The sequence below is a fragment of the Hevea brasiliensis genome, chromosome 12, assembly GCF_030052815.1.
Source record: "Hevea brasiliensis isolate MT/VB/25A 57/8 chromosome 12, ASM3005281v1, whole genome shotgun sequence".
Taxonomy (NCBI): Eukaryota; Viridiplantae; Streptophyta; class Magnoliopsida; order Malpighiales; family Euphorbiaceae; genus Hevea; species Hevea brasiliensis.
In genome coordinates, this window is record NC_079504.1 from 14,218,010 (window position 1) to 14,245,701 (window position 27,692).

Consider the following 27,692-nt stretch of genomic DNA (forward strand, 5'->3'; position numbering starts at 1 on the left):
TCCATGACAAGGTCGAATAGCTGATCATGACGATCCTTTAGTGTATCAAGACCACTGTCAAGCTTTCTATCCACAAAGTAGATATCATCACTAAGCCTGTCAAGGTAGGTGAATAAGGCTTTAGTGTTGAATGCAGGAGGTGCTGTGGATGAGGTAGGTTCAGCTGTAGGAGGTATGGGCTGAGCAGAGGTAGCTGGAATGTACTGAGTAGGCCGAGGGGTGGGGTAGGTGTAGTAGGGTCTTTGTGGGACCGTGTGAAAGGTTGGGTTTCGTTGTGCAATTGGTTGGCCACTGCAGGTGGCAGTGTCAAAATATGATAAATGGAACCACTGTTTTGGTTAAGTGTGCAGATCAAAATAGGAAGTGTCCTCAAGTCTTTGGGATTGAGTGCTCACAGATTAAAGCCAATATGCTTGGCTATGACAGTAATGAGCCCACCCAAAACTATGTCACCTTTGGATTTGGTGTCTATATGCAGCACATGTTCTCAAAAGAAGTAAACAGGAGATACCTTAACTTTGTGAAATGCTCTCCATAACATAAATAGTTCAGATTTGCCCACAAAGACGAACTAGTCCCTCTGCCCAATATGGTGCTAGCCATCAGCCTATGAATAAACCTAAGTGCAGGATCAAGGATTTGGGATGTTTTGGATCTACCAGCAGAGAAAGTTTGAGGTTGGTTTGTTATGATTCTCCAAAATTGGGCAGATTCGGATGCCCTTGTTGGCTACCTCTACTCCAAAGGTGTGGTACTCTAAAGAACCCATCAATTGCAAAACCAAAAATGCCATGAAATTGGTCTAATGACGCTTCTCTATTTTGCCCCAAGCATCTAAATGTCATAATTGGCTTATGGTCTACATCATGCAAGTTGAGGGTAGCAGAGAATGAAGAAATAAACTCCAAGACTAGAATCGGATAAACTACCTCTTGCTTATGCACAAATTCTGTCCAACCCATACCGTCAAGAAATGCAACTACATTGTCAAATAAACCCAGAGATTGTAGAGCATCAGCAGACATATACCTAGTAGGTTGTACCCTTCTATCTTTGAGTGTTTTGAAAGCGGCTTTTGAATTGTATCGGGAGAGGCCAGGTAGCTTTGATACAAATGGGGTTCTTTGAAATTGTCTTTTCTTTGGAAGAAGGTGTAGAGGTTTGGAGCCTTGGGCTTTTTAGGAGGTGGTTCCGAAAATGGGGTGGGTGGGTCTTTGCGTTTGGACAGAGGAGGAGCAGAGGACATGGGTCGCACGGATTTGGATCGGATTTTGCGTTTGTATGTGGTTGATGGAGGTGGTGGGGGTGTCGTTTGTGGTGGAGGATTGGACGTGGGATGTATGGATGACAATGGAGAGACTTCGAGAGGAGAGGCGGGGCGGGAATGTGGAGGGGAATCCATTGTCGATGGAGAAGAGATAGGGGGAAATGAAAATGTAGGGGGATTTAGGGTTTTCGTGATGAGAGCGCTGGTGGAGAAGATGGGAGAGAGACGGCGAGAATGCCGGAAGAAATGGAGGATGAAGGGCGGTCGTGGGGTGAAGAGTCGGGAAGTGGAGGTGGTGGGAATTTTCTTTGCCGAAAATGAATTTGAATCGGGTTTGTAGGAGACTGCATAAGGGGAAAATGATTTATGCATAACCTGTGCACTCTGTTGTACATGTGTTAAAATGATTTAAACTTCAGAGAAATGCTTATGCACAAGTGCATAGGTTATGCACTGTCCTTATGCATGTTTCGGTGACCCTTGAAATGTTGAGGAGCGAAGTTATGCGGGAGTGCATAAGTTATGCACTCCCCTTATGCATCTCTCGGCAGAAGTGGTTGTTCAGAAAATTGGGTCATGCAGAAGTGCATAGGTTATGCACTCTGCTCATGCACTATTCGGCAAGTTTTGGAATTTTGGTTGGTGGTCATGCAGATGTGCATAAGCTATGCACTCACCTTATGCACTCTGCGGTAGGTTTTGAAATTTAGAATTTTGGTTATGCAGAAGTGCATAGGCTATGCACATTGCTTATGCAGGTCTCGGCAACTTTTGGGATTTTCTGATTTCTGGTTATGCAGAAGTGCATAGGTTATGCACTCTGCTTATGCACTGTTCGGCAAAGTTGTATTTTTGGAGTTCTTGGTTATGCAGAGGTGCATAACTTATGCACCTTCCTTATGCCCCTCGGCAAGGTTGATTTTTAGGTTGTTGGTCATGCGGCAGCAGTTATGCACACTACTTCTGCATGCAACCTTCGAATGGTTAGGCACTCTGCTTATTGCAAACCTTGGCGGGTGGAGTTTTGGATTTTTGGTTATGCAGGAGTGCATAAGTCATGCACTCTCCTTATGCAAGACTCGGCAGAGAGAGAAAATGAAGGATTTGAAGCTATGCAAGTGTGCATAAGTCATGCACTCACCTTATGCAAGTTTTGACAGATATGAAATTTGACAAAATGAGGTTATGCAGAGTTGCATAAGCTATGCACTCTCTTTATGCACTTGCAATAAAGGTGAAAAATGGCAAGAATTTTGGTTATGCAGGATTGCATAAGCTATGCAGTTGCCTATGCACCATTCAACAAAATTAAGAATGCAATAGAACATGAATTGCAAGTGTGAAAAATACCCTGGAATGATGAAATATAATTCTATGAAGCACAAACCATGAGAAATTTTTACCAAAAACACATCAATATATTCAAAGTTCATCAAAAGTGCATCACACAAGCATGTAAAAATGGATCCTACATAAAAAACCTTTGAGAGCTATGCCATTTTGACTCAAATTCTGCAAATCAACATTTAGCAAATAAAACTCCATAAAAATCTACATGAAGTTGCATCTAACCACAATTGAGAAATGAACTCTCCAAGATTTGCCAAGAAAATGCAACATTTCTACCTTGAATCCTACAACCCCAAAGGAGCTCGAAACTGCAAAAATGACCAACTAACCACCATAATATCATTATAAGCACAAATATTAGAAAATTACCCACCCAACCTCACCAAAAACACAAGTGATCTGCTGCAGATTCTATTTTTCTGCTCTGCATAAACCAGATAGCAATTTCAGTAGTTCACCAACCTTTCTCCATTGATATACATCCAACCTCATCAAAAACATGAGCCATTTTGCTGCAGACACCCTTTTTGCTGCAGAATGTACATTTCCTCTGCATGAACTAGATTGCAGCTCCTGCACAGATTATGCAGCAAAAGCTTATCAGTTCTTTTGAAGGACAAAATTTTTCAAGTTAAGAATTACTTCCCCAACAGTTCACCAGCCCTTTCTTCATTGAATTACATCTACAAGAGACAAAATTTAACAATGTCAAAAATTGAATTTGGGGAGATTTAAGATAAAAACAAAATTAATGAAAATGAAAGTAAATCAACAAAAGCAAAATAAAAGGACTTGGGATGCCTCCCAAGAGGGCTAATTTATAGTCCTTAGCTGGACTCTTCATGAATTTTACTGAAAAGAGGTGAGGGATTGGAGAGCTTGTAACAGCTTGCTCCTAGTATTGGGTCTCCAGTTATGTAATGCTTCAATCTATGCCCATTGACCTTAAAATTCCCAGATTTTTCACTCCAAATTTCTATTGCTCCATAAGGGAAAATCTTAGAAACTCTATACGGACCAGTCCACCTTGACTTGAGTTTTTCAGGGAACAATAACAATCTTGAGTTGAACAAAAAAAATGAATCACCTTCTTTGAATTCCTTTTTCTCGATGCTTATCATGCCAAACTTTAGTTCTTTCTTTGTAAATACGGGCACTTTCATAAGCATCCATCCTCAATTCCTCAAGCTCATTAAGTTGTAACACCCTTTTCTCACCAGCTTGCTTAAGATCAAAATTCAAGGTCTGAATGGCCCAATATGCTCTATGTTCTAGCTCCATTGTAAATGACAAGACTTACCATACACCAACCTAAAGGGAGTAGTTCCTATAGGGGTTTTGTAGGCAGTCCTATATGCCCATAAAGCATCATCTAGTTTGATAGACCAATCTTTCCGAGAATTATTCACTGTTTTCTCCAAAATATGCTTGAGTTCTCTGTTAGAAATTTCAACTTGTCCTGAAGTTTGAGGATGGTATGGGGTAGCTATCTTGTGCACTACACCATACTTCCTCATTAAGCTCTCAAATTGCTTATTACAAAAATGGGAACCCCCATCACTAATTATAGCCCTAGGAGCTCCAAATCTGCTCAAGACAAATTTCTTCAAGAATTTCACTATCACTCTAGCATCATTAGTTGGAGTTGCAATAGCTTCCACCCACTTTGACACATAGTCAACCCCAACTAAGATGTATCTATTACCATATGAAGGAGGGAATGGCCCCATAAAATCTATTCCCCAAACATCAAATAATTCCACTTCAAGAATATTATTTAGGGGCATTTGATCTCCTTTTGACAAATTTCCACTCCTTTGACATTTATCGCAATTCAACACAAATTTCCTCACATCCTTAAAAAGATTTGGCCAAAAGAAACCAGCTTGCAAAATTTTACTGGCTGTCTTAGAGATGCCAAAATGACCTCCATAATCAGAAGCATGGCAATGATGCAAAATACTTTGTACCTCCTCTTCAGGAATACATCTTCTAATTAAACCATCACAACATCTCCTAAAGAGTAAAGGATCATCCCATCTATAAAACTTCACTTCATGCAAGAACTTTTTCTTTTGTTGCCATGTCATACCTAGAGGTAATATTCCACAAGATAGATAATTCACAAAGTCTGCATACCAAGGTAGTTTAGCAACAAGAGAGAAAAGTTGGTCATCCAAAAAGAACTCATCAATAGGGATTTCATCCAATTCTTCACCATCCAATTTCAACCTACTAAGATTATCAGCAACTACATTTTCAGCTCCTTTCTTATCTCTAATCTCCAAATCAAATTCTTGTAGCATCAGAATCCACCTAATGAGCCTAGGTTTAGCCTCCTTTTTACGGAGCAAATACCTGATGGCTGCATGATCTGAAAATATAACCACCTTTGAGTCAATAATGTAAGGTCTGAACTTTTCCAATGCAAAGACAATTGCCAAAAATTCCTTTTCAGTTGTTGCATAATTTGTTTGAGCCTCATCCAGTGTTCTACTAGCATAATAAATAGCATAAGCCTTTTTGTCCTTTCTTTGACCAAGAACAGCCCCAATTGCATAGTTGCTAGCATCACACATAATTTCAAAAGGTAGGCTCCAATCAGGTGGTTGCATGATTGGTGCAGTGATGAGAGCTTGCTTCAACCTGCAAAAGGCATCCAAACACTCTTGGTCAAATACAAATGGTGTGTCATTACTTAACAAATTAGACAAAGGTTTAGCTATTTTAGAAAAATCCTTGATAAAGCATCTGTAGAACCCGGCATGTCCTAGGAAACTTCGAATTCCCTTGACATTGGTAGGAGGGGCCATCTTCTCTATCACTTCAACTTTGGCTTTATCAACCTCTATTCCTCTATTAGACACCAAATGTCCAAGCACTATCCCTTCCTGAACCATGAAATGACACTTTTCCCAGTTTAACACAAGGTCAGTATCTGCACATCGCTGCAAAATTTTAGAAAGGTTAGCCAAGCATATATCAAAAGAAGATCCATAAATAGAAAAATCGTCCATAAAAACCTCCATTATGTCTTCAATGAAATCTGAGAAGATTGCCATCATGCACCTTTGAAAAGTGGCTGGTGCATTACACAACCCAAATGGCATCCTTCTATAAGCAAAGGTTCCATATGGACAAGTAAAAGTGGTTTTCTCTTGATCGTTTGGATGGATAGGGATTTGAAAAAAACCTGAATATCCATCTAAATAGCAAAAGTAAGAATGCCTAGCTAGTCTTTCCAACATTTGATCAATGAAGGGAAGTGGAAAGTGATCTTTTCTAGTGGCAACATTTAATTTTCTGTAATCTATGCACATTCGCCAACTAGTCACTGTTCTGGTGGGAATTAATTCATTATTTTCATTTTTGACAACTGTCATTCCACCCTTTTTTGGGACAACATGTACTGGGCTCACCCAAGTACTGTCTGAGATGGGATATATGATCCCTGCATCAAGCAACTTCAAAATTTCCTTTTTAACAACTTCTTTCATATTTGGGTTCAACCTCCTTTGATGTTCAATAGATGGTTTACAATTTTCTTCCAAACTGATTCTATGCGTGCAAAAGTGTGGGCTTATTCCCTTAATGTCATCTATGGTGTATCCCAAAACTTTCCTAAATTGTCTCAATACTCTTAACAACTTATCAGCCTCTAAAGTACTCAAATTTGCATTTACAATTACTGGATAAGTGTTATTAGTGCCAAGAAATTCATACCTGAGCTGAGAAGGAAGTTGCTTAAGTTCTACCTTAGGTGCATCTTCTTCCTTGAATGATGATTGCTTAAATTCAGCTTTTTCCTTTTGTGTGAGTTGAAAAACTGGAGCAGAAATGAATGGTGGACTTCCCTCTAAGTGTTGAGTATATGCAGCTACATGAGGGTTGTCATAGTCTATGCCTCCTCCATGAACCAAACAATTTTCAAGTGGATCTTCTGGATATTTCTTTCTGAAGTGTTCTTCAACCAGCTCATCAATGATATCAACTCTCAAGCAAGTATCAGCTTCAGAATGATGCTTTCTCATAGTGCTATTAATATTGAAAATTAATTGCTCTTCACCAACCCTAAGAGTCAGCTTTTCTCCTTTCACATCAATCAATGCTCCTGCTGTAGCTAGAAAGGGTCTCCCCAAGATAATTGGAATATTAGAATCTTCCTCCATGTCCAAGATGACAAAGTCAACAGGTATGTAGAACTTTCCAACCTTCAGGGGCACATTCTCCAAAATCCCTTCAGGATACTTGATTGTTCTGTCAGCTAACTGAAGAAAAATGTGGGTTGGCTTTAGATCTCCCATGTTGAGCTTCTCATAGATAGAAAGGGGCATAAGGCTAACACTAGCCCCTAAATCACATAGAGCTTTTGTAGAACAAGATTCTCCAATGTGGCATGGAATTGAAAAACTCCCTGGATCCTTTAGCTTTGGAGGAAGTTTCCTTTGGAGGATAGCACTACATTCTTCTGTCAAAGCTACAGTTTCATCATCTTCAAGTTTCCTCTTGTTTGAGAGAATTTCTTTCAAGAATTTTGCATAAGAGGGCATTTGTGAAAGAGCATCAACAAAAGGCACATTTATATAAAGTTTCTTCAAAACCTCTAAGAACTTCCCAAATTGCCTATCAAGCTTGGCTTTGTGAAATCTTTGTGGAAAGGGAAGTTGTGGCTTGTAGGGCTCAGGAGGTATATACTTCTCTTCTTTTTCTTCAAACTTCTCCTTACATTTTTCTGCACTCTCTTGTTTTTCACTCCCATCAGTTCCTTTTTCATTTTCTCTCTTCTCACTGTTTTCACTCTTCTCATCATTTATAACTTTTCCACTTCTTAAAGTAATAGCTTGACACTGCTCTCTTGGATTTTCTGGTTGACTTGGAAGCTTTCCAAAAGATTTGGCACTTGAGGAAGATGCTTGTTGTGCAATCTGGTTTTCCAGCATTCTGTTGTGTGTTTGCATCTGTTCCAGCCTTGCTTTCACCTCTCTCATCTCCTCATCATGCTTATTTTGGTTGGCAAGAATCTGTTGCAATAAAGCTTCAGTGGTGGAATTTCGTTCTTGCTGTTTTGGTGGAGGGTTCATATTTTTGGGCTGAAAATTAGGCAATGGTTGCCTATTTTGCTGATATGGAACTTGACTCTGCTGTTGTGGTTGAAAATTCTGATTTTGAACTTGACCTTGCTGATTGCCCCATGAAAAGTTGGGATGATTCCTCCAATTTGGATTGTAAGTTTGAGAATAAGGATTTCCCATTTGCTTGTTTCCATAATTACCAACATATGCTGCTTGTTCTCCATAATCTACTCCACAGCTGGTTGTTTCCTCTGCATAAGCCACTTGTTGTGAACTTCCAGCTGATGATGATGAACTAACCAACATACTCAAATCTTCCATCTTCTTAGCAAGGACATTTGTAAGTGCATCAAACTTTGCATTAATCATGTTGAATGGATCAAGATCATACATTCCAGCAGCTTGCCTTTTTTGAGTTGGAGCTGGTCCTCTTGGACTACTCCAAAGATGAGTATTCTTTGCAATTTTCTCCAATAGCTCATAAGCTTCATCTTCATGCTTTATAATAAATTCTCCTCCTGTTTGAGCATCAATGATTCCTCTGATTGCAGGAGTGACATTTGTGTAGAAATTCTGATTTATCATCCATTTTGGAATGGCATGATGTGGGCATAATCTTTCCAATTCCTTCCATCTCATCCATGACTCATAAAGAGTCTCATCTTCTCTTGGTCTGAAAGCTGTCATTTGATTCCTCAACTCTTGAGTTTTTCCAGGTGGAAAATACTGTGCAAGAAATGCATCAGTGAGTTGCTCCCAATTTGTAATGGAGTTGTGAGGTAAAGAATCAAGCCAATCCAATGCTCTATCTTTCAAAGAGAATGGGAATAGCTTCAATCTTGCTGCATCATCAGACACTCCAGGTTGTTTTTGCATGTCGCAAATCATAGCAAATTTCTTCAAATGTGTGTGTGGATTTTCAGAAGGATGTCCTCCAAATTGAGAGTTTTGGATCATTTGAAGAACTCCAAAATCCATCTTGTAACTATTTGCATCAATTCTTGGTCTTGCTATGCTCTCTCTCAAATCATCAAAACGTGGAAAAGCATGATCCATCATACTTCCCCTAGGCACGTTTGCATTAACTACCTCTTCACCATGGGCTGCATTTTCATTATTTTGACCATTTCCAGCATTACCAACACCAATTCTAATTCTTTCATCAGCCATGTCTGCTTCTAATTCAGTTTCTATCAAGGCTTCTTTTCTTTTTCTGGTTTCTTTCTTGTTGGCCTTACAAAATTTCTCTATTTCAGGATTGAACAATAAGGATGTGTCACTTGTGCTTCTAGCTCTTCTCATAAAAGATTAAGAGTACCTGAAAAAGAACAAACAAACACAAAATGAAAAGATAACAAAGATAAAACTAAAAACAACTAAAATGATCAAGAATTCAATCTTAAACAAACAACTCCCCGGCAACGGCGCCAAAAACTTGATGCGTCCCAACCGCAAGTGCACGGGTCGTACAAGTAGTATAGAAAAATATCGATCCCACGAGGAGTTGTGTTAATGATTGAATTTTCGATATAAAAGTTGACTAAATTGAAGTATTTATGAGATTAAGTAATGAATTAATGGGTAATGGAGTATGAAATCTAAATGTGCATATTTAATATTCCATTCAACAATGTATTAATTAAACTAAAATTGCATCAAATAGAAATAAGCAAGTTCAAATATGGCAATATTTAAAATGGCAAATGATTAAATTTGATTAGAAATTAACAATGGTAAAAAGGTGATTTCGGAGTTCGGGATTTCATATTCGAGCTATTTTGGGATTTTAAATTGGTTGTACAATCTTATGAAACTTATGAGTTTTAAGGAGATTAATCCTTAAATCCTTTGAATTCCCTTTCGAGTGAGACAAAGAGTGCCTTAATCAAACTAATCCTACTTTCGTGGACTTAGAATTAATTAAGACCCATTAAGTTCTTTAATTAATCTGTGAATCCTCTTAATCCTTAGCCTATTTCTAGGTCTAAGTTAATTAAGTCCAATTTCCTGATTATCTATCACAAGGTCTTCTCCTTTCGGTGCTTCAACCATGGATTAAGAACATTACTCAATGGGATCCTACATTAAGCATGTCATTAAGCATACAAGAAATGAATAAAACTCATTAAGGCCACAAAATATGGATTACCCAATCAAAATCCACAAAATATCTCAAATATTACAACCCTTACTCCAGAATCAAAAGTAAACTACTCACTATCCATAATGCTTACAAGATATGATGAGTTTAAATGGAAATAAAGCTTTAATCTAAGCTAAGAAGTAAGAAATTAAACACTAGAAATGTAGAAAAATGTAAAGGAAGGAAGAAATCTGCAAATCTTAGTTGAAAATGGTGTGGAAGGTGAAAATGACTCCTCAAATTCTGCTTAGCCTCCTCCTTCTTCTTTGCTCCTTGTCTCCCCTTCTTTAAAATGAGAAAATGGGACTATTTATAGCATTTTTCTGACATGGAGCCCTAAAATAGTATGTTCTAGGAGGAATACATTAAGGGAATCTTCTGCCAGCTCATTAATGAACTCTTTATGGGACTGCATAAGTGGACTGCATAAGTTATGCAGTCCCTTATGCAGTTTTCGGCTGGTTCTGGGTCACTTATGCGAAGCTGCATGACTTGGTGCATAGGTTATGCACAAATTCGTGAATGTGCATAAGGGAGGTGAGAATGTGCATAAGCTATGCAGTCTCCTTATGCACATTTCGGCTGGTTCTGGAACAGTGATCTTCCTCCTTATGCAGAACTGCATAGCTTATGCGGCAAGTTATGCACAGTTTGGTCAATGCATATTTCAGCTTGAAAACTTGTTTTTGGCATCTTTTTGCTGTAGAAGACACTCCTCAATGGCAAAATTCTCTTTAGTCCTTCAAAAACACCATTTTTCCTACAAAACAAAGTAAAAATTACAAATTAGTGCAAAATTGACAACTATGAAAAACTAACTAATTAACTAATGAAATTAGCTAAAAATGACTAATAATCAAATAAAATGATTGTGAAATTAGACCTAAATGACTATGCAAAATGTGTGCATCATGGAAGAGGACATTCAGGACCTTATATGATGGGTTTAGAAGTATGTTTCTGGTATGGCCAACAGGGTTACTTTGCTAGAGAATGTCCAGTTTTCAGTGAGCCACAGATGGGGTCACAAGGTTTTGTTGCAAATGTTCCTCGTCAGTTGTATCCTAGTGCTTCCAAAGATGGCAGTGCCTACCAAATGTGTGAGGACAAGGAGGACGTGGATTTGGAGGCAGGTCAGGAGGTAGAAGTCAATATCAGGACTCTGCAACGTAGGGTAGGGGTCAAGCTCAGGTTTTCATCTTGACCCACCAAGATGCTCAGGCTTCCAATGCAGTTGTGACAGGTATTCTTCTAGTCTGTTCCTATGAGGCTCGTGTTTTGATAGATCTGGGTGCTACGCACTCATTTGTCTCCCCAGTTTTTGCCATGAAATTGGGTAGGAACCCTACAATTTTAGAATGCCCTTTGTTTGTAGCTACCCCGCTTAGTGACAACATAGATGTGGATATGATTTTTTCGGGTAGCCCAGTAGTAGTGGATGGAAGGATCCTCCCAGCAGACTTGGTTCCTTTACCTGTAATGGATTTTGATGTGATTTTGGGAATGGATTGGCTGGCAACTCATTATGCCACCTTAGACTGTAGGAACAAAAAGGTGTATTTCCACATACCTGGTGTGGAAGAGTTTAACTTTGATGGTGACAGGAGCACGACTCCATAAAACTTGGTGTCAGCAATTAGCGCTAGAAAAAGATTGAGGCGTGGATGTCAAGGGTATTTGGCATTAGTGAGAGATACATCTATAGAAGGTGTTAATATTGAAAATGTTCCTATTGTCAGAGAATTTATGGATGTCTTCCCTGATGAGCTTCCAGGATTGCCACCAGGAAGGGAAATAGAGTTCTGCATTGATGTTGTACCGGGTACAAACCCCATATCAATGCTGCCTTACAGGATGGCACCAGCAGAATTGAAAGAGCTAAATGAGCAACTATAGGAGATTTTGGATAAGGGTTTTATAAATTTGAGCACTTCACCCTGGGGCGCTCCTGTTCTATTTGTGAGAAAGAAAGATGGGTCCTTGAGGTTGTGTATTGATTATAGATAGCTGAACAAGGTGACTGTGAAGAACAAGTATCCACTTCCTTGGATCGATGATCTGTTTGATCAGCTCCAAGGGGCTAGATTCTTTTCCAAAATAGACCTATGATCAGGCTACCATCAGTTGAGGATCAGGGAGGGGGACGTACCAAAGACAGCATTCAGGACTAGATATGGTCATTATGAGTTCCTAGTGATGTCTTTTGGACTCACTAATGCACTAGCGGCCTTCATGGACTTGATGAATAGGGTGTTCAGACTGTTCCTAGACCGTTTTGTCATCGTATTCATAGATGACATTTTGGTATACTCTCAGATCGAGGAAAAACATGTGTGACATTTGAGAATGGTGTTACAGACTTTGAGGGTGCACCAGCTATATGTCAAATTTTCAAAATGTGAATTTTTAGCTAGGAAGCATCTGATTCTTGGGACACGTGGTTTCTAGTGAAGACATTCAAGTGGATCATAAGAAAATTGAGGTTGTAACTGATTGGCTTAGGCCTACAACAGTCACTGAGGTGCGAAGTTTTCTGGGCCTAGCCGGCTACTATAGGCGTTTTGTACATGATTTCTCCAGGATAACAGCTCCCCTAACTAAGTTAACTCAGAAGAATGTTCCATTCATTTGGACAGATGATTGTGAGAAGAGCTTCCAGAATGTAACACAGAACTACACTTCAATATGAGTGAGGAGACATAAAATAATGAAATACAAGAAAAGAAAGAACAACAAAAACAAAGGAAAAAAGAAAGCAAAGAAATGTGATCAAGTTAAAAAACATTTTAGGACATAAATAGAACCTTATGGAAGGATTAATCTCATTAGAAAGATTAAAGAAAAATTAAATAATTAGTACAAAGAAAAGTGAGAAATTGAAAAAGGGCATTATGGTCATTTGACACGAATTGTCTTTTGACCTAAATGTCCATTAAAAATAAATAGTATTACACTAAGAAAATAAAATGAAAAATTAAATTGGTGGTACCTAAAATAAATAGTGGAAAATCATGGGTTAATGTGGAATAAATGCACATTTAGCTTATTATATGATTAAATGACTAAGTGGACCACTAAAGGATTAAATTAAACATAAAATGTGGCTGATGTAAGGCCACTATACCCATCAGAATGTTCATCTTCCTCATTTCATAAACATTGCCGTGAATGGAGGTGAGAGGAACTCCATAGCCATTTTTCATGCAAGCTTTCTTAACTCTCCATTTTCAACTCCAACCTCTTGGGTTCCTTCATGAAACTTTGTCTACACATCACAAGGAAGATATTGATACCAATTTTGAGAAGTTTGGTGAAGGTTTAGCAAGTTACAATTAAAGGTAAGTTTGCATTTTTGAGAATTTCCTTGTTAAACTTTATGTTTATGTTATGGGTGTTAGTTTTGTGAAGGAAATTTTGAAGTTTAAATAGTTATTGAGATAGCCATTTTTGGACAGCCATGGGTCACGTTTTTGATGAGGTATTTGTGTATATAATTGATGAGAAATAATGTTAATCATGGTGATTTAGTAACCTAGTGATTTAATGCATGTATATATGGTGAATGATGCACTTTGATGGGGTAACTGGACAGCACTTTGATGTTGAAGGACAAATTTGGGCAGCCTTGGGGACACTTGAATAAATGTGTATATTCATGGGAGTGTTGGCAGAATTGTGGCATTAAGGAATGAAGGATATGTGTATGAAATTATTGTGTAAAGTGTATGTGAGAATTAGTGGTGTTTAGGTGTGTATGTAATGGTATTGAGATATTGTAAATATGAATTATATTTGGTGTGTTGAGGGTAATGGTAATCTGCCCAAAATAATGTTAATGTAAAGTAGATTATACTGTGGTTAATGCACCAAAACAGATTGGTAGGGAAGTGAACCAAATTGCAAGGTATATGTGTGTTTGAAGTGGGGTGTGAAATGCATATTGAGGCAGTGTACATTTTAGCCCATAACCTGAAATGTGTAACCTCAATTGGTATGAGACCAATTTGAGGTGAAACTAGGCACAAAATGTGCCAACTTTCATTGAGAGAACATACCAAAATTCTGCTTGCAAGGTGATGTGAAAAATGACCAATTCGGATTAGGTACACTTGAGACCTAAAAACTGACCATTTGGGTAGCAGTGAGTGTTTAGGCCATAACTCACTCAAAACAGGTCCAATTGACCTGAAATTTTAACCATGAATAGTTAAGACCCATACCTACAAGTCTTATGAAGACACCAAAGCCCAGAAATGACCATAAGCAAGTCAAAAAGCTGCACAAGTTTGGTCCAAAACTGGCCGAACCAGAGTTGACCAAATTGACCTAAAATTGACCTAAAATGGTACCATTTGACCAGCAATAGTATAATGACCATAACTGGTCTACTTAACTCGGATTGACCTGAAATTTGTGCAATAAGACCTAGATCTACAAGTTTGTAGTTAACTAGATGAATTTGCATTAAAATGCACTAAGAGGAAATGACTTTGGTAAAACATACCAAACCTAAAACCTTATCGAATGTGACATATTAACGATACTAAAACCTAATGTACCTAAAACGCAATGATATTAGGTGATTAAGTGAATAATTGAGTTGCATTGTTTACCAAACACCATCGATAAACACTTCAAATTGTGTTTTAGACAAATATCGGTTTGTGCACAACGACTATTTCTTTTGAATTTTTCAATTGAAATGAATTATGACTATTATACATTATTATTTTAAATTGTGTTTGTGCTGGCTATTGCTTTTGAATTTTTCAATTGAAATAAATATTGAATATTTGTATATTATTGTTTTAAATGGTGTTTGTGCACACAAGCTGTTTCTTTTGAATTATTTTCAATGGAAATAAATATTGACTATTTGCATATCATTGTTTTAAATTGTGAAAATGTGTTTGGTGGACACTTATTGATTGAAAAACATTGTGAATGGTTTGAGAAAAATTGTTTGAATGGTATTTGATGGATACTTATTGATTGAAAAAAGCATGGGTTTTTTTTGTGAAATTGAAGAAATTTACAATTGTGTTGCCATTTTGTGAATGAAATTATAACTTTGGAAATTTATTGGATTCTTACGATCATTTGAATAAAATGTTTGGAATTGTTTTGACTCACAATTGGCATGACATAATATGTTCCTCCTCCATTAATGGGGTGAGTGTGATTATTCCTCCCTCTTTGACTTATCGTGAGTATGATTATGTTCCTCCTCTTTGACTGAGGTGAGTATGGATGAGTACTCATTAGATAGCTAGCTTCCTCCTCATTGATTTCGATTATTGGGGTGAGTATGTCTTGTCGTGGTGTATAACACGGCATATATGGAAAATTGTGTCATGACTTAAATTGTGATATTGATTTATTTGATCGAATGGTGTTATTGATTTGCAAAACGATATTATTCAATTATTTGATCGAGTTGTGTTATTGATTTGCAAAACGATATTATTTGATTATTTGATCAAATTGTGTCATTGATTGGAAAAAGTGTTATTCAGTAATTTGATCAAATTGTGTATGAATTTATTCTTAAGCTATTTGACTAAATTGTGTTATTATGAATTTTGATAATTTGTGAATTGGAGTTTAAATTCCTTATGACATTCATTGTCTTGAAATCAACTATGGTTTTAAGTATCCACTAATGATATGATTTATGAATTGTGATTTAAAATTGTATTTGGTTAATGTGAGACATTGTCAGAGATTTTGGGTATAGTGAGTATACCATATGTGGCATTTTGTATTGTAATGTATATTCACGTATGTATATTTTGTTCTTGGTTTTAAATTTAAGTTGTATAATAAAGTTGTAAAATAATTATGAGTTATTTGGCTTGTAAAAATTATGTTATATTTTTGTATCTTAGTCTTTGAAAATCGATTTGACTTGAGAAATGTGTTGTGTTGATAAAAATGTTGGAGTTGAGATTTGAAAATATATTGAAGTGCTTTTTTGTCCAAAATACAAATGGCACCTTGCAAAATTTTTCTGAATACTCCAAATAAATCAAATGAGTTAGTTGTTTCACTCTTTTCACCAAAGTCTTTCACAAAAGAAGAAAAGTTTTTAAAATCCCTTGTAGTGTATTTAATGGATTAAGTTGGTAATTCATTAGGTATACTCTGGGATCATGTTATGCTGTGACATGTTTTAGGTATCAGAGCAATGGTTTTAAAGTGAATTAATTTGAAATCTTCAAATGTTTGATACAACATTACATTATAAATATGCACTAACGGAGGAAATCTCCTTGTATTATAAATAAATTTTGATGCATTAGTGACTAGTCCTTTAGGATAAGGATTGTGATAACAAGTGAAATTAGTTTTGGAAGAGTTTATGACACACCATAAAATTATAAGCTAATTGCGAGCCTACTTAATGTAAGGCAAGAGGACGTAAATGTAAGATGAATGGAATTGCTCTAGATGAGGGCAAGGAGTTCTTGTTAGAAATTGCTAATGGATATAATAAGATTCGAATATCGGTGAATTCAAAAAGAATAAAAGATAACAAAGTTTGATCTATTGGGATGTATCGTAGTAACTATGCAATGTTCTTGATGTTTATCTTAGTCATCGACTTGAGATTATTGTGAATAGTACACCTAGATAAGAATAGTTATCTATTTTAGTATAGTTATGCCATGAATTTAATTGTTAGAAATAAGTTTGAAAATCCTACTTAGGGATCTAAAACTCAAAAGTTAAAATATCGAAAGGTTATAGTTAAAGGAAGTAAGTTATAGAATATTGTGATAAAAAGAGTTATGAAAGTAGAGAATTGAGCAGTTGATTCATGTGTAACAAAGAAATATTACAAATGTGAGGAAGACTATGGACTAGAATGGTGGAGGACCAATGACCGATGAATGATTCTAACATGACCTCAAGGGTCATTCAAGGAGCAACGTGAACCAAAATATTAGACTGACATAATAGTAAGAGGAGATTGGTGTTATCCAAACAAATTAAACATTGTATTAGATTGTTAAAAGTCTTACGATCATATAGAAAGGAGAAATAAACGTATGACTATTGTAAGATGGAAATTTATTTAAGGAGGATGTAAACACCCTAAGTAAGTGTGGTAGTGCGTTGCCCTGCTGATGAATGGTGTTGTGGAGGACTAGGATGCTTAGAACTACACTTCAATATGAGTGAGGAGACATAAAATAATGAAATACAAGAAAAGAAAGTACAAGAAAAACAAAGGAAAATGATAGCAAAGAAATGTGATCAAGTTAAAAAACATTTTAGGACATAAATAGAACCTTATGGAAGGATTAATCTCATTAGAAAGATTAAAGAAAAATTAAATAATTAGTACAAAGAAAAGTGAGAAATTGAAAAGGCATTATGGTCATTTGACACTCGAATTGTCTTTTGACCTAAATGTCCATTAAAAATAAATAGTATTACACTAAGAAAATAAAATGAAAAATTAAATTGGTGGTACCTAAAATAAATAGTGGAAAATCATGGGTTAATGTGGAATAAATGCACATTTAGCTTATTATATGATTAAATGACTAAGTGGACCACTAAAGGATTAAATTAAACATAAAATGTGGCTGATGTAAGGCCACTATACCCATCAGAATGTTCATCTTCCTCATTTCATAAACATTGCCGTGAATGGAGGTGAGAGGAACTCCATAGCCATTTTTCATGCAAGCTTTCTTAACTCTCCATTTTCAACTCCAACCTCTTGGGTTCCTTCATGAAACTTTGTCTACACATCACAAGGAAGATATTGATACCAATTTTGAGAAGTTTGGTGAAGGTTTAGCAAGTTACAATTAAAGGTAAGTTTGCATTTTTGAGAATTTCCTTGTTAAACTTTATGTTTATGTTATGGGTGTTAGTTTTGTGAAGGAAATTTTGAAGTTTAAATAGTTATTGAGATAGCCATTTTTGGACAGCCATGGGTCACGTTTTTGATGAGGTATTTGTGTATATAATTGATGAGAAATAATGTTAATCATGGTGATTTAGTAACCTAGTGATTTAATGCATGTATATATGGTGAATGATGCACTTGGATGGGAATTGGTAACTTGGACAGCACTTTGATGTTGAAGGACAAATTTGGGCAGCCTTGGGGACACTTGAATAAATGTGTATATTCATGGGAGTGTTGGCAGAATTGTGGCATTAAGGAATGAAGGATATGTGTATGAAATTATTGTGTAAAGTGTATGTGAGAATTAGTGGTGTTTAGGTGTGTATGTAATGGTATTGAGATATTGTAAATATGAATTATATTTGGTGTGTTGAGGGTAATGGTAATCTGCCCAAAATAATGTTAATGTAAAGTAGATTATACTGTGGTTAATGCACCAAAACAGATTGGTAGGGAAGTGAACCAAATTGCAAGGTATATGTGTGTTTGAAGTGGGGTGTGAAATGCATATTGAGGGCAGTGTACATTTTAGCCCATAACCTGAAATGTGTAACCTCAATTGGTATGAGACCAATTTGAGGTGAAACTAGGCACAAAATGTGCCAACTTTCATTGAGAGAACATACCAAAATTCTGCTTGCAAGGTGATGTGAAAAATGACCAATTCGGATTAGGTACACTTGAGACCTAAAAACTGACCATTTGGGTAGCAGTGAGTGTTTAGGCCATAACTCACTCAAAACAGGTCCAATTGACCTGAAATTTTAACCATGAATAGTTAAGACCCATACCTACAAGTCTTATGAAGACACCAAAGCCCAGAAATGACCATAAGCAAGTCAAAAGCTTGCACAAGTTCGGGTCCAAACTGCCGAACCAGAGTTGACCAAATTGACCTAAAATTGACCTAAAATGGTACCATTTGACCAGCAATAGTATAATGACCATAACTTGGTCTACTTAACTCGGATTGACCTGAAATTTTGCCCGCGTGCAATAAGACCTAGATCTACAAGTTTGTAGTTGAGACTGAACCGAGGGAACTAGATCGTCGGTTAGGTCAAACAATTTGCATTAAAATGCACTAAGCAAGGAAATGACTTTGGTAAAACATACCAAACCTAAAACCTTATCGAATGTGACATATTAACGATACTAAAACCTAATGTACCTAAAACGCAATGAGGTATATTAGGTGATTAAGTGAATAATTGAGTTCAAGGCATTGTTTACCAAACACCATCGATAGATTTAATTTAAACACTTCAAATTGTGTTTTAACAAGGACTAAGAAAAAGGAAAGAAATAGACAAATATCGAGGTTTGTGCACAACGACTATTTCTTTTGAATTTTTCAATTGAAATGAATTATGACTATTATACATTATTATTTTAAATTGTGTTTCTATTGCTTTTGAATTTTTCAATTTATATAAATATTTCATATTTGTTTATTATTGTTTTAAATTGTGTTTGTGCACATTTCTTTTGAATTATTTTCAATGGAAATAAATATTGACTATTTGCATATCATTGTTTTAAATTGTGGAAATGTGTTTGGTGGACACTTATTGATTGAAAAACATTGTGAATGGTTTGTGAAAAATTGTTTGAATGGTATTTGATGGATACTTATTGATTGAAAAGCTGGTTTTTGTGGAAATTGAAGTGAATTACGAATTGTGTTGCCATTTTGTGAATGAAATTATAACTTTGGAAATTTATTGGATTCTTACGGATCATTTGAATAAAATGTTTGGAATTGTTTTGACTCACAATTGGCATGACTAATATGTTCCTCCTCCATTAATGGGGTGAGTGTGATTATTCCTCCCTCTTTGACTTATCATGCGGGGTGAGTATGATTATGTTCCTCCCTCTTTGACTTGAGGTGAGTATGGATGAGTACTCATTAGATAGCTAGCTTCCTCCTCATTGATTTCGATTATTGGGGTGAGTATGTCTTGTCGTGGTGTATAACACGGCATATATGGAAAAATTGTGTCATGACTTAAATTGTGATATTGATTTATTTGATCGAATGGTGTTATTGATTTGCAAAACGATATTATTCAATTATTTGATCGAGTTGTGTTATTGATTTGCAAACGATATTATTTATTTGATCAAATTGTGTCATTGATTGGAAAAAGCGTGGTTATAATTTGATCAAATTGTGTATGAATTGTCACGGTATTCTTAAGCTATTTGACTAAATTGTGTTATTATGAATTTTGATAATTTGTGAATTGGAGTTTAAATTCCTTATGACATTCATTGTCTTGAAATCAACTATGGTTTTAAGTATCCACTAATGATATGATTTATGAATTGTGATTTAAAATTGTATTTGGTTAATGTGAGACATTGTCGATAGCTTTGTAGAGAGATAGAGATTTTGGGTATAGTGAGTATACCATATGTGGCATTTTGTATTGTAATGTATATTCATGTATATTTTGTTCTTGGTTTTAAATTTAAGTTGTATAATAAAGTTGTAAAATAATTATGAGTTATTTGGCTTGTAAAAATTATGTTATATTTTTGTATCTTAGTCTTTGAAAATCACTGTGGATTTGACTAGAGAAATGTGTTGTGTTGATAAAAATGTTGGAGTTGAGATTTGAAAATATATTGAAGTGCTTTTTTGTCCAAAATACAAATGGCACCTTGCCAAAATTTTTACTCCAAATAAATCAAATGAGTTAGTTGTTTCAAAGTCTTTCACACTGTAAATAGTGCTAAAAGAAGAAAAGTTTTTAAAATCCCTTGTAGTGTATTTAATGGATTATCAGTAGACGGAGTTGGTAATTCATTAGGTATACTACGGGATCATGTTATGCCTTACAGAGGGGTAGGGTGTGACACAGAAGCTTAAGGAATGTCTAACTACCGCCCTGTGTTGACATTACCGATGAGTGGTGAAGGATATACCGTGTACTGTGATGCCTCCAGAGTTGGCTTAGGGTGTGTTTTGATGTAGAATGGAAAAGTAGTGGCTTATGCTTCAAAGCAGCTAAAGAGGCGTGTGCAGAGCTACCCCACACATGATTTGGAAATGGCGGCTGTAGTCTTTGCACTAAAGATTTAGAGACACTACTTGTATGGTGAAGTATGAGAGATATACACCGACCACAAGAGTTTGAAGTACATCTTTCAACAGAGGGATTTAAATTTTAGACAGAGGAGATGGATAGAGCTTCTGAAGGACTATGATTGTACCATCCAGTACCACCCTGGGAAGGCCAATGTAGTAGCAGATGCTTTGAGCAGAAAATCTTCTGGCAGTTTGGCGCACATATCAGTGGAGAAGAGACCGTTGATTCAGGAAGTACATGAGCTGATGGACCAAGGTCTGATCTTAGATCTTTCAGATGAGGGGTTATTGTTGGCCCATTTTTCAGTGAGACCAGGCCTGCGAGACAGAGTCAGAGTTTCCCAGCATAGAGACCAGCAATTGATGAAGATCATAGAAAGAGTACAGCAGGGCGAAGGTGGTGAGTTTGGATTTGCCAATGATGGCGCCCTTATGCAAGGTTCTAGGATATGTGTGCTCGACGTGGACAATCTCAGAAATGAAATCATGCGAGAGGCACATTATACACTGTACAATGTCCACCCAGGCTCCATTAAGATGTACCATGATGTGAAAGATAGCTACTGGTGGAATGGCATGAAAAGAGACATAGAAGAGTTTGTGTCCAAGTGCTTGACTTGTCAGAAGGTGAAGTTTGAACACCAGAGGCCGTCAGGGAAGCTGCAAGAGCTCCCTATCCCAGAATGGAAGTGGGAAATGATCACTATAGATTTTGTGACTGGGTTGCCTCGTACCACGTAGGGATATGATTCGATATGGATAATTATAGATTGTCTGACCAAATCAGCTCATTTCTTACCTGTGAAAACCACATATTCTATTTCATAGTACGCTCAGCTCTATGTTCGAGAAATAGTCAGATTGCATGGAATTCCTGCTTCCATAATATCTGACAGAGGGCCCCAATTCACTTTTAGGTTTTGGATGAAGTTATAGGAGGCACTTGGCACACAGTTGAACTTTAGTATCGCCTTCCACCCTCAGACAGACGGGCAGTCCAAAAGTATAATCCAAACACTGGAAGACATGCTTCGTATGTGTGTTTTAGACTTTGGAGGTCAATGGGATGACTAGCTACCCTTGGTGGAGTTTGCCTACAACAACCGTTATCATTCTAGTATAGGGATGGCACCCTATTAGGCGCTATATGGCAGAAAGTGTAGCTCTCCTCTGTGTTGGACAGAAATGGGAGAAGCAAAGGTGCATGATGTAGACCTAGTGCAGTACACTTCAGAGATAGTTCCTTTAATCAGGGAACGATTGAAAACAGCTTTCAGTAGGCAGAAGAGTTATGCAGATCCCAGACGGAGGGATGTAGAGTTTGCAGTAGGCGATTACGTATTCCTGAAGGTTTCTCCAATGAAGGGGGTTATGAGATTTGGGAAGAAGGGCAAGTTGGCACCTCGGTATATTGGACCTTTTGAGGTTACTGATAGAGTTGGAGCAGTTGCCTATCGGTTGGAGTTACCACCCAACCTTTCTCATGTTCATCCTGTATTTCACATCTCCATGCTCAGGAAATACATACTTGATCCTTCTCATGTGTTACAGCTAGATGTAGTAGAGTTGAAAGAAGACTTGACGTTTAAGGAGTAACCTGTAGCCATGGTGGACTACCAAGTAAGGCAACTAAGATCAAAACAGATCCCTATGGTTAAGGTTTTGTGGAGGAGCCAGTCAGTGGAAGAGTGCACCTGGGAGTCAAAGCGGGACATGCGTAGTAAGTACCCTTATCTATTCAATGTGTAGTTCTGTACTTTATTCTGCCTTGTGTAAAATTCGAGGACGAATTTTCTGTAGGGGAAAGAATGTAACACCCCTAATTTTTAAATTTATTATTTTATGGGTAAATATTAATATTTTATTTTATTTAAATTTTAGGAAATTATTTGAAATTTTTCGGATTTTAGAAATCTGGTTCGATTTTTAAAAAATATAAAATTTTGATGATTTTTAAAAATTAATTTAAAGATCACGTGGTAAAACTAAAAATATATTTGAACTCTACGAATTTTTCTGAGTTTTCTGAAATTTTTTTGAAATTTTTGGGCTTCGTTTTCGGTCCTAAGACAGAGTAAAAATTTAAAATTTTGTATCATGAATTGGACCAACTGAATCAAACCAGACCGAGTCAGATTGGTCGAATTGGACCGGCCCTTTCCCTTCTCTTTTTCTTCTCCGCGTGCCTCGACACCCTCACTTCTTTTCCCTTTTTCTCTCTCCTCCCTCCACCCCTCGCTGGCAAGCCACTGCCCTAACCTCCCCCACACGCCGGCGCACCTCCAAGCCACCTCCCAAGCGGCCGGTCGACGCTCCAAGCGGCTAGAAAAGTCGCGCGAAGTCCCCCCTACGTGCGGGCATCGTTTCGTCTTCCCGGGCCGATTTCGGCAGATCTGGCCACCAATCGGATCGAGTCTTGCGCCAAAACTCATCTACACCTTGAGAGCTACACCAAGAACACCAAAATCCATTGAGCAGTTTGCCCAATTTTTGTCCAGGAAGTTTTAGCCAATTTTGACTTTTGGGCTAAATTTCTCGCAAACCGTGAACCCCACGAGAAAACCGAGAGTACCGAAGTGCTCTACTCGTCGAGAGCTTCGCGAGAATACCAATTTCAAAATTTTCCCACACCGTTTTTCGTTGGGTCCCGCGAAACTTCGTAGGATTTTTCTGAGCACTAAATGAGCTTAGAAAATTCTGTAAAAATTATGTACTAACCCTCGTATTGTGAGCTTCGTGTAGGTACCTTCAATTCGCGAAAATTCAAGGGTTGTTCGAATCTGTAAATTTCGAGCTAGGCAGATAGGCTACCGAAAAAGTCTCAGAATTGGGTTGAGATTTTAGCTATCCCACCTTTATCAGATGTCCCGAACGCGTTTCCGGGGTCGGAATCGGCATAGATAAACCCGAACCTTACTTTTTCTTAATTATCTAGTGCTTGAATTGGATTAAAAATCCATAGAATATTCGTGGTTGCTTAGAAAATTAAAATTACTTTTGCATTAGCTTAGTAATATTGCTAAGGACCGCGGGGCAAAGTTTTAGAATTTTTAGAGCTCATTTGGATAGTTTTTGCAAAATGGTTAATTATAAGGATTAAACTGTAATTTTCTATATTATGATTGTTGACTGTTTGGATGGGCCCAAGAGGGGCTATGTGATGTGATTGAGTTATGGGTGCATGGTTTGTGGATATAGAAGTGCGTTTTAAGCCCTTTTATAGGTTGGGTAGGTCCTAGGTATGAGAGAGACTCTGCCAGATTTTCGGCACGACTTAGGACATCTTTAGTCTTTTCTTAGTTTGTATTGAGTCAAATGTATTAAATAATTATAATAAAATTATCAAGTGAGCTGAAACAGTCTTCCTCCTCCTCCCAGCCGCCACAGTGACTTCGGTTAAGTCTGTGAGTAAAATATTAATTTTAATTGTAATTTCGATATTATTATATGTTTAAGCATGCCCATGCATCACTTATAAATATATATCTATGTAGTTAAATACTAGGCATGATTTATATTGCATTTTTAAATTGATGAAGTGTTATAGATGTTATTTGTGGTAATTTGGAGCAGTGTGCGTGCGTTGGCGTGCGTGTGGTATGGTATTGGATATGGACAGGACGGGTAGACACGGCTTGAGAGACACTCACTAAGACCCTGTCCTTCGTGGTAGACACGGCTTGAGAGACACTCGTTGGGACCCTGCATTTGATTTATTAAGCGAAAATCCGGCTTGAGAGACATTCGCTGGCAGAGGTTGGATTAAAAGGGCTGTATAGGGGATCAGCTCCTATATATGTATTGCTTGACAGTGTTGGATGTGTGAGTACTCCAAATTTACCTTTTTACTGTTATGATATGAAAATTATGATGATGTTGCATTTCACTCCACAGGGTGCATTAGCTTTAGATAGTTATAGAGATTATGATTAAAATTGGTATTTTACTCTCTGAGTTGAACGCTCACTCTTGTTCATCTATTTTTTCAGGCTACAGGAGGATTATTTATTATGGCTAACCTGCTCTTCTTCTCCGTAGGTCCATTGATAGTATTTAATGTACTTTGCACAATTGAGTTAAATTTTAGACTCCGCATGTGCTAGAAGTATTTATTTTTATTTTGGGTTTGTATTATAAAAGTTATGATAGACCTATAAAATTATTAACTGTATGTATGACTGGATTGGATGAGGGAGCTGAGCTCTCATTGGACTTTTGATATTATGAGCATGTGAAGGGTGAGCTGAGTTCCCCAATTTATTATATATTGTGTTTACAGGTTGGGCGAGTCAAAAACTCCTCGTTGAACGGTCCATTTTATGGCCGAAATCTGTCAGGTTGAATTCTTGAAATTTGGCCCAAATGGGCCTTAGGATTGAGTTGAGGAACAGTTAGGCTTACTACGGGCCTTAGGGGCTTTAGGCTGGCCCAAGTCCGTGTACCAATCTGGCCCACAGGTTGGGTCGTGACATAGCAACAAACTTCTGTTGCTAATTGCAACCAATTTATAATCCATTGCTAATCTTCTTATTATTTAATATTATTATAAATGCATTATAAATAATAAATTTTAATTGATACATAATTTTTCACTAATAGTTATTATAATACATTGTAAAGAGAGTCAAAAGTATTATTTCAAAAAAAAATTATGGTAAAAAAATGAATTGAGGAAAAATTATATTAATGAGAATGGAAAATAAAAGGTAAATAATAAAAGTAAATAAAATAATAGTAAAAGTGAGAAAATGAAAGTGAACGGAAGAAAGTGAAGAAAATTATAAGAAAAAAATGGAAGAAAATGAGAGGAAAAGTGAGAAAATGTTGAGAGAATTGGGATGAAAAAGGAAGAAAATGAAAGAAAAGGGAAAAAATTAATAATAGAAAATGAAAAAAAAGGTAAAAAATGAAAAAAAAAATTTGAAGAAAATGAAAGAAAAGGAAGAAATAAATTAAAGCTTTGGGAAGAAAATGAAAGAAGATGAAGAAAAATTAGAGATTTAGAAAGAAAAGGAATAGAAGGGAAGAAATTGATGATAGGTAATCAATTTAAAGTGAAGAAAATAAAGAAAAAAAGAAAAAAATTATAAAATTGGGAAGAAAATAAAAGAAGAGGGAAGAAATTAGAGTGAGAGAAAAGAAAATAAATAGATGAATGATGAAGAACTGGATATAAATATGTGAATTAGTGATGGATTTAGTAATAGATTGTAAATCTGTTGTTAAATTTAAATACCAAAATTTAATTTTTCTTCAAAATAGCAATAAATTCCAAAATCCATTGCTAATTGCTAATTAGCAATGGATTTTGAAATCTATTGCTAAGTATAATTAGATACACTTTTTCATTTTTAATGGTAAGAATTTTCCTTTCTAAAATAACCAATGAATTTTAAAATTCGTTGCTAATTTTTTTATGTTTACAAAATTAATAACAGCTTGGCAAATCCATTGTTAATTTAATAAAACACTTTTAATGGCTGATTAATAAAATTTATAAAATTATTTTTTTTATTTTCAAAAATAGCAACGAATTAACAAATTTTTTATTATTACCAATGGATTTTATTAGTCTATTACAAAATTAGCAATGGATTTTTATATATATTTTATTAATTTTATATTTAAACATCTTTATAATATTGATTCGCAATAAATTTTAACAATGAGTAAAATTCTTATTACTAATAGCAATAAATTTAGCAACTGAGTCTTAATTTTGTTATTAAAATATTACTTCATATAATTTTATTCTAAAATTACAACAAATTACAAATCGTTTGTAAAATTTATCGCTGCTAGCAATGGATAAAAATCAAAAAAATTTTTTAATGTATAAAGGTCATTTGAGGGCAAAGATCAAATTCCAAATCGATTCCGTTAAAGGGAAGCCCAATCCTAATGAAATAATAAAGGTTGGCAGCCCAACAACCCTAGAGTTACATATTCTATATATTATTACCCTGTTTAGAAAAAGGAAATTCCACTGAATGGAGAAGGAAAAAAAAAAGAAGAAAGGAGACCTAGGTGTACATAATCATTATCCTTGTGATCCTTAACTTGCATTCTTCTTTAGAAGAAAAAGAGAAGAAAAATAAAATAAAAATAAAAATAAAAAAGGTAGGCATTAAGTAGGGAAATTATAATTCTAATTTTGGGATTAGAGGTTGACTTGTTCACTCGCCTAAAAGTCACCCAAAGAAAATCTGGGAGCCACTTTAGGCAATAATTCAAGATTATTGCATACCAAAACGTTATAGTAGAAATCTTTATCCTCTTTGGAGCCCTAGGCCTAGCCTAGTCGCTTCTTGAAGCTGAGCATTTGATGAAAATATAAAGTTAGTAACGGTAAATAACGAAATGAGAAGAAACTCAGAAGATTACAATTTACATCTAATTTTGTTGAGGGTATATAAAGATTTTTTTTACTTTTCACAAAATTTGTTTAAAAAATTTTTTAACACTTCATTCATAAACTAAGCTAATCAAATAATTTTATGATAATATAATTATGATTAAATATGTGATAATTTTCAGTTATTTTTTATATTTATACACTTATAGATTAATTATAAATAACACGTTAAACTGAGTTTATCTTAAATCTCTATTTTTTTATTACTCTATTTTTTTTCTATATAATATTTTATTGCTCTATCAATCATAAAAATTTGGTTTTTAAATTTAATTTTTTCCCCTTTTGTCTTTGGCTCAATTAAGAATAAATTTAATAAAACAGACAAAATTGAATTTGTACAATATCATCTTAGCACAAAAAAAAAATCTACATTTCTTTGTAACTAAGTTTATATCCTCTTCGTTAGAGATTAAGGAAG

General features: G+C 36.0%; 1 non-coding gene and 1 pseudogene across 1 annotated transcript; both read left to right on the forward strand.

Moving 5' to 3' along the window:
• Positions 1–1,114: 1,114 nt before the first annotated feature.
• The window catches only part of LOC131171109 (uncharacterized), a 57,904-nt pseudogene continuing 31,326 nt past the window's right edge, over positions 1,115–27,692 (forward strand).
• LOC131171610 (small nucleolar RNA R71) lies at positions 8,285–8,392 on the forward strand. The gene has a single exon (XR_009142270.1). It is a non-coding gene; the product is annotated as a small nucleolar RNA R71 (small nucleolar RNA).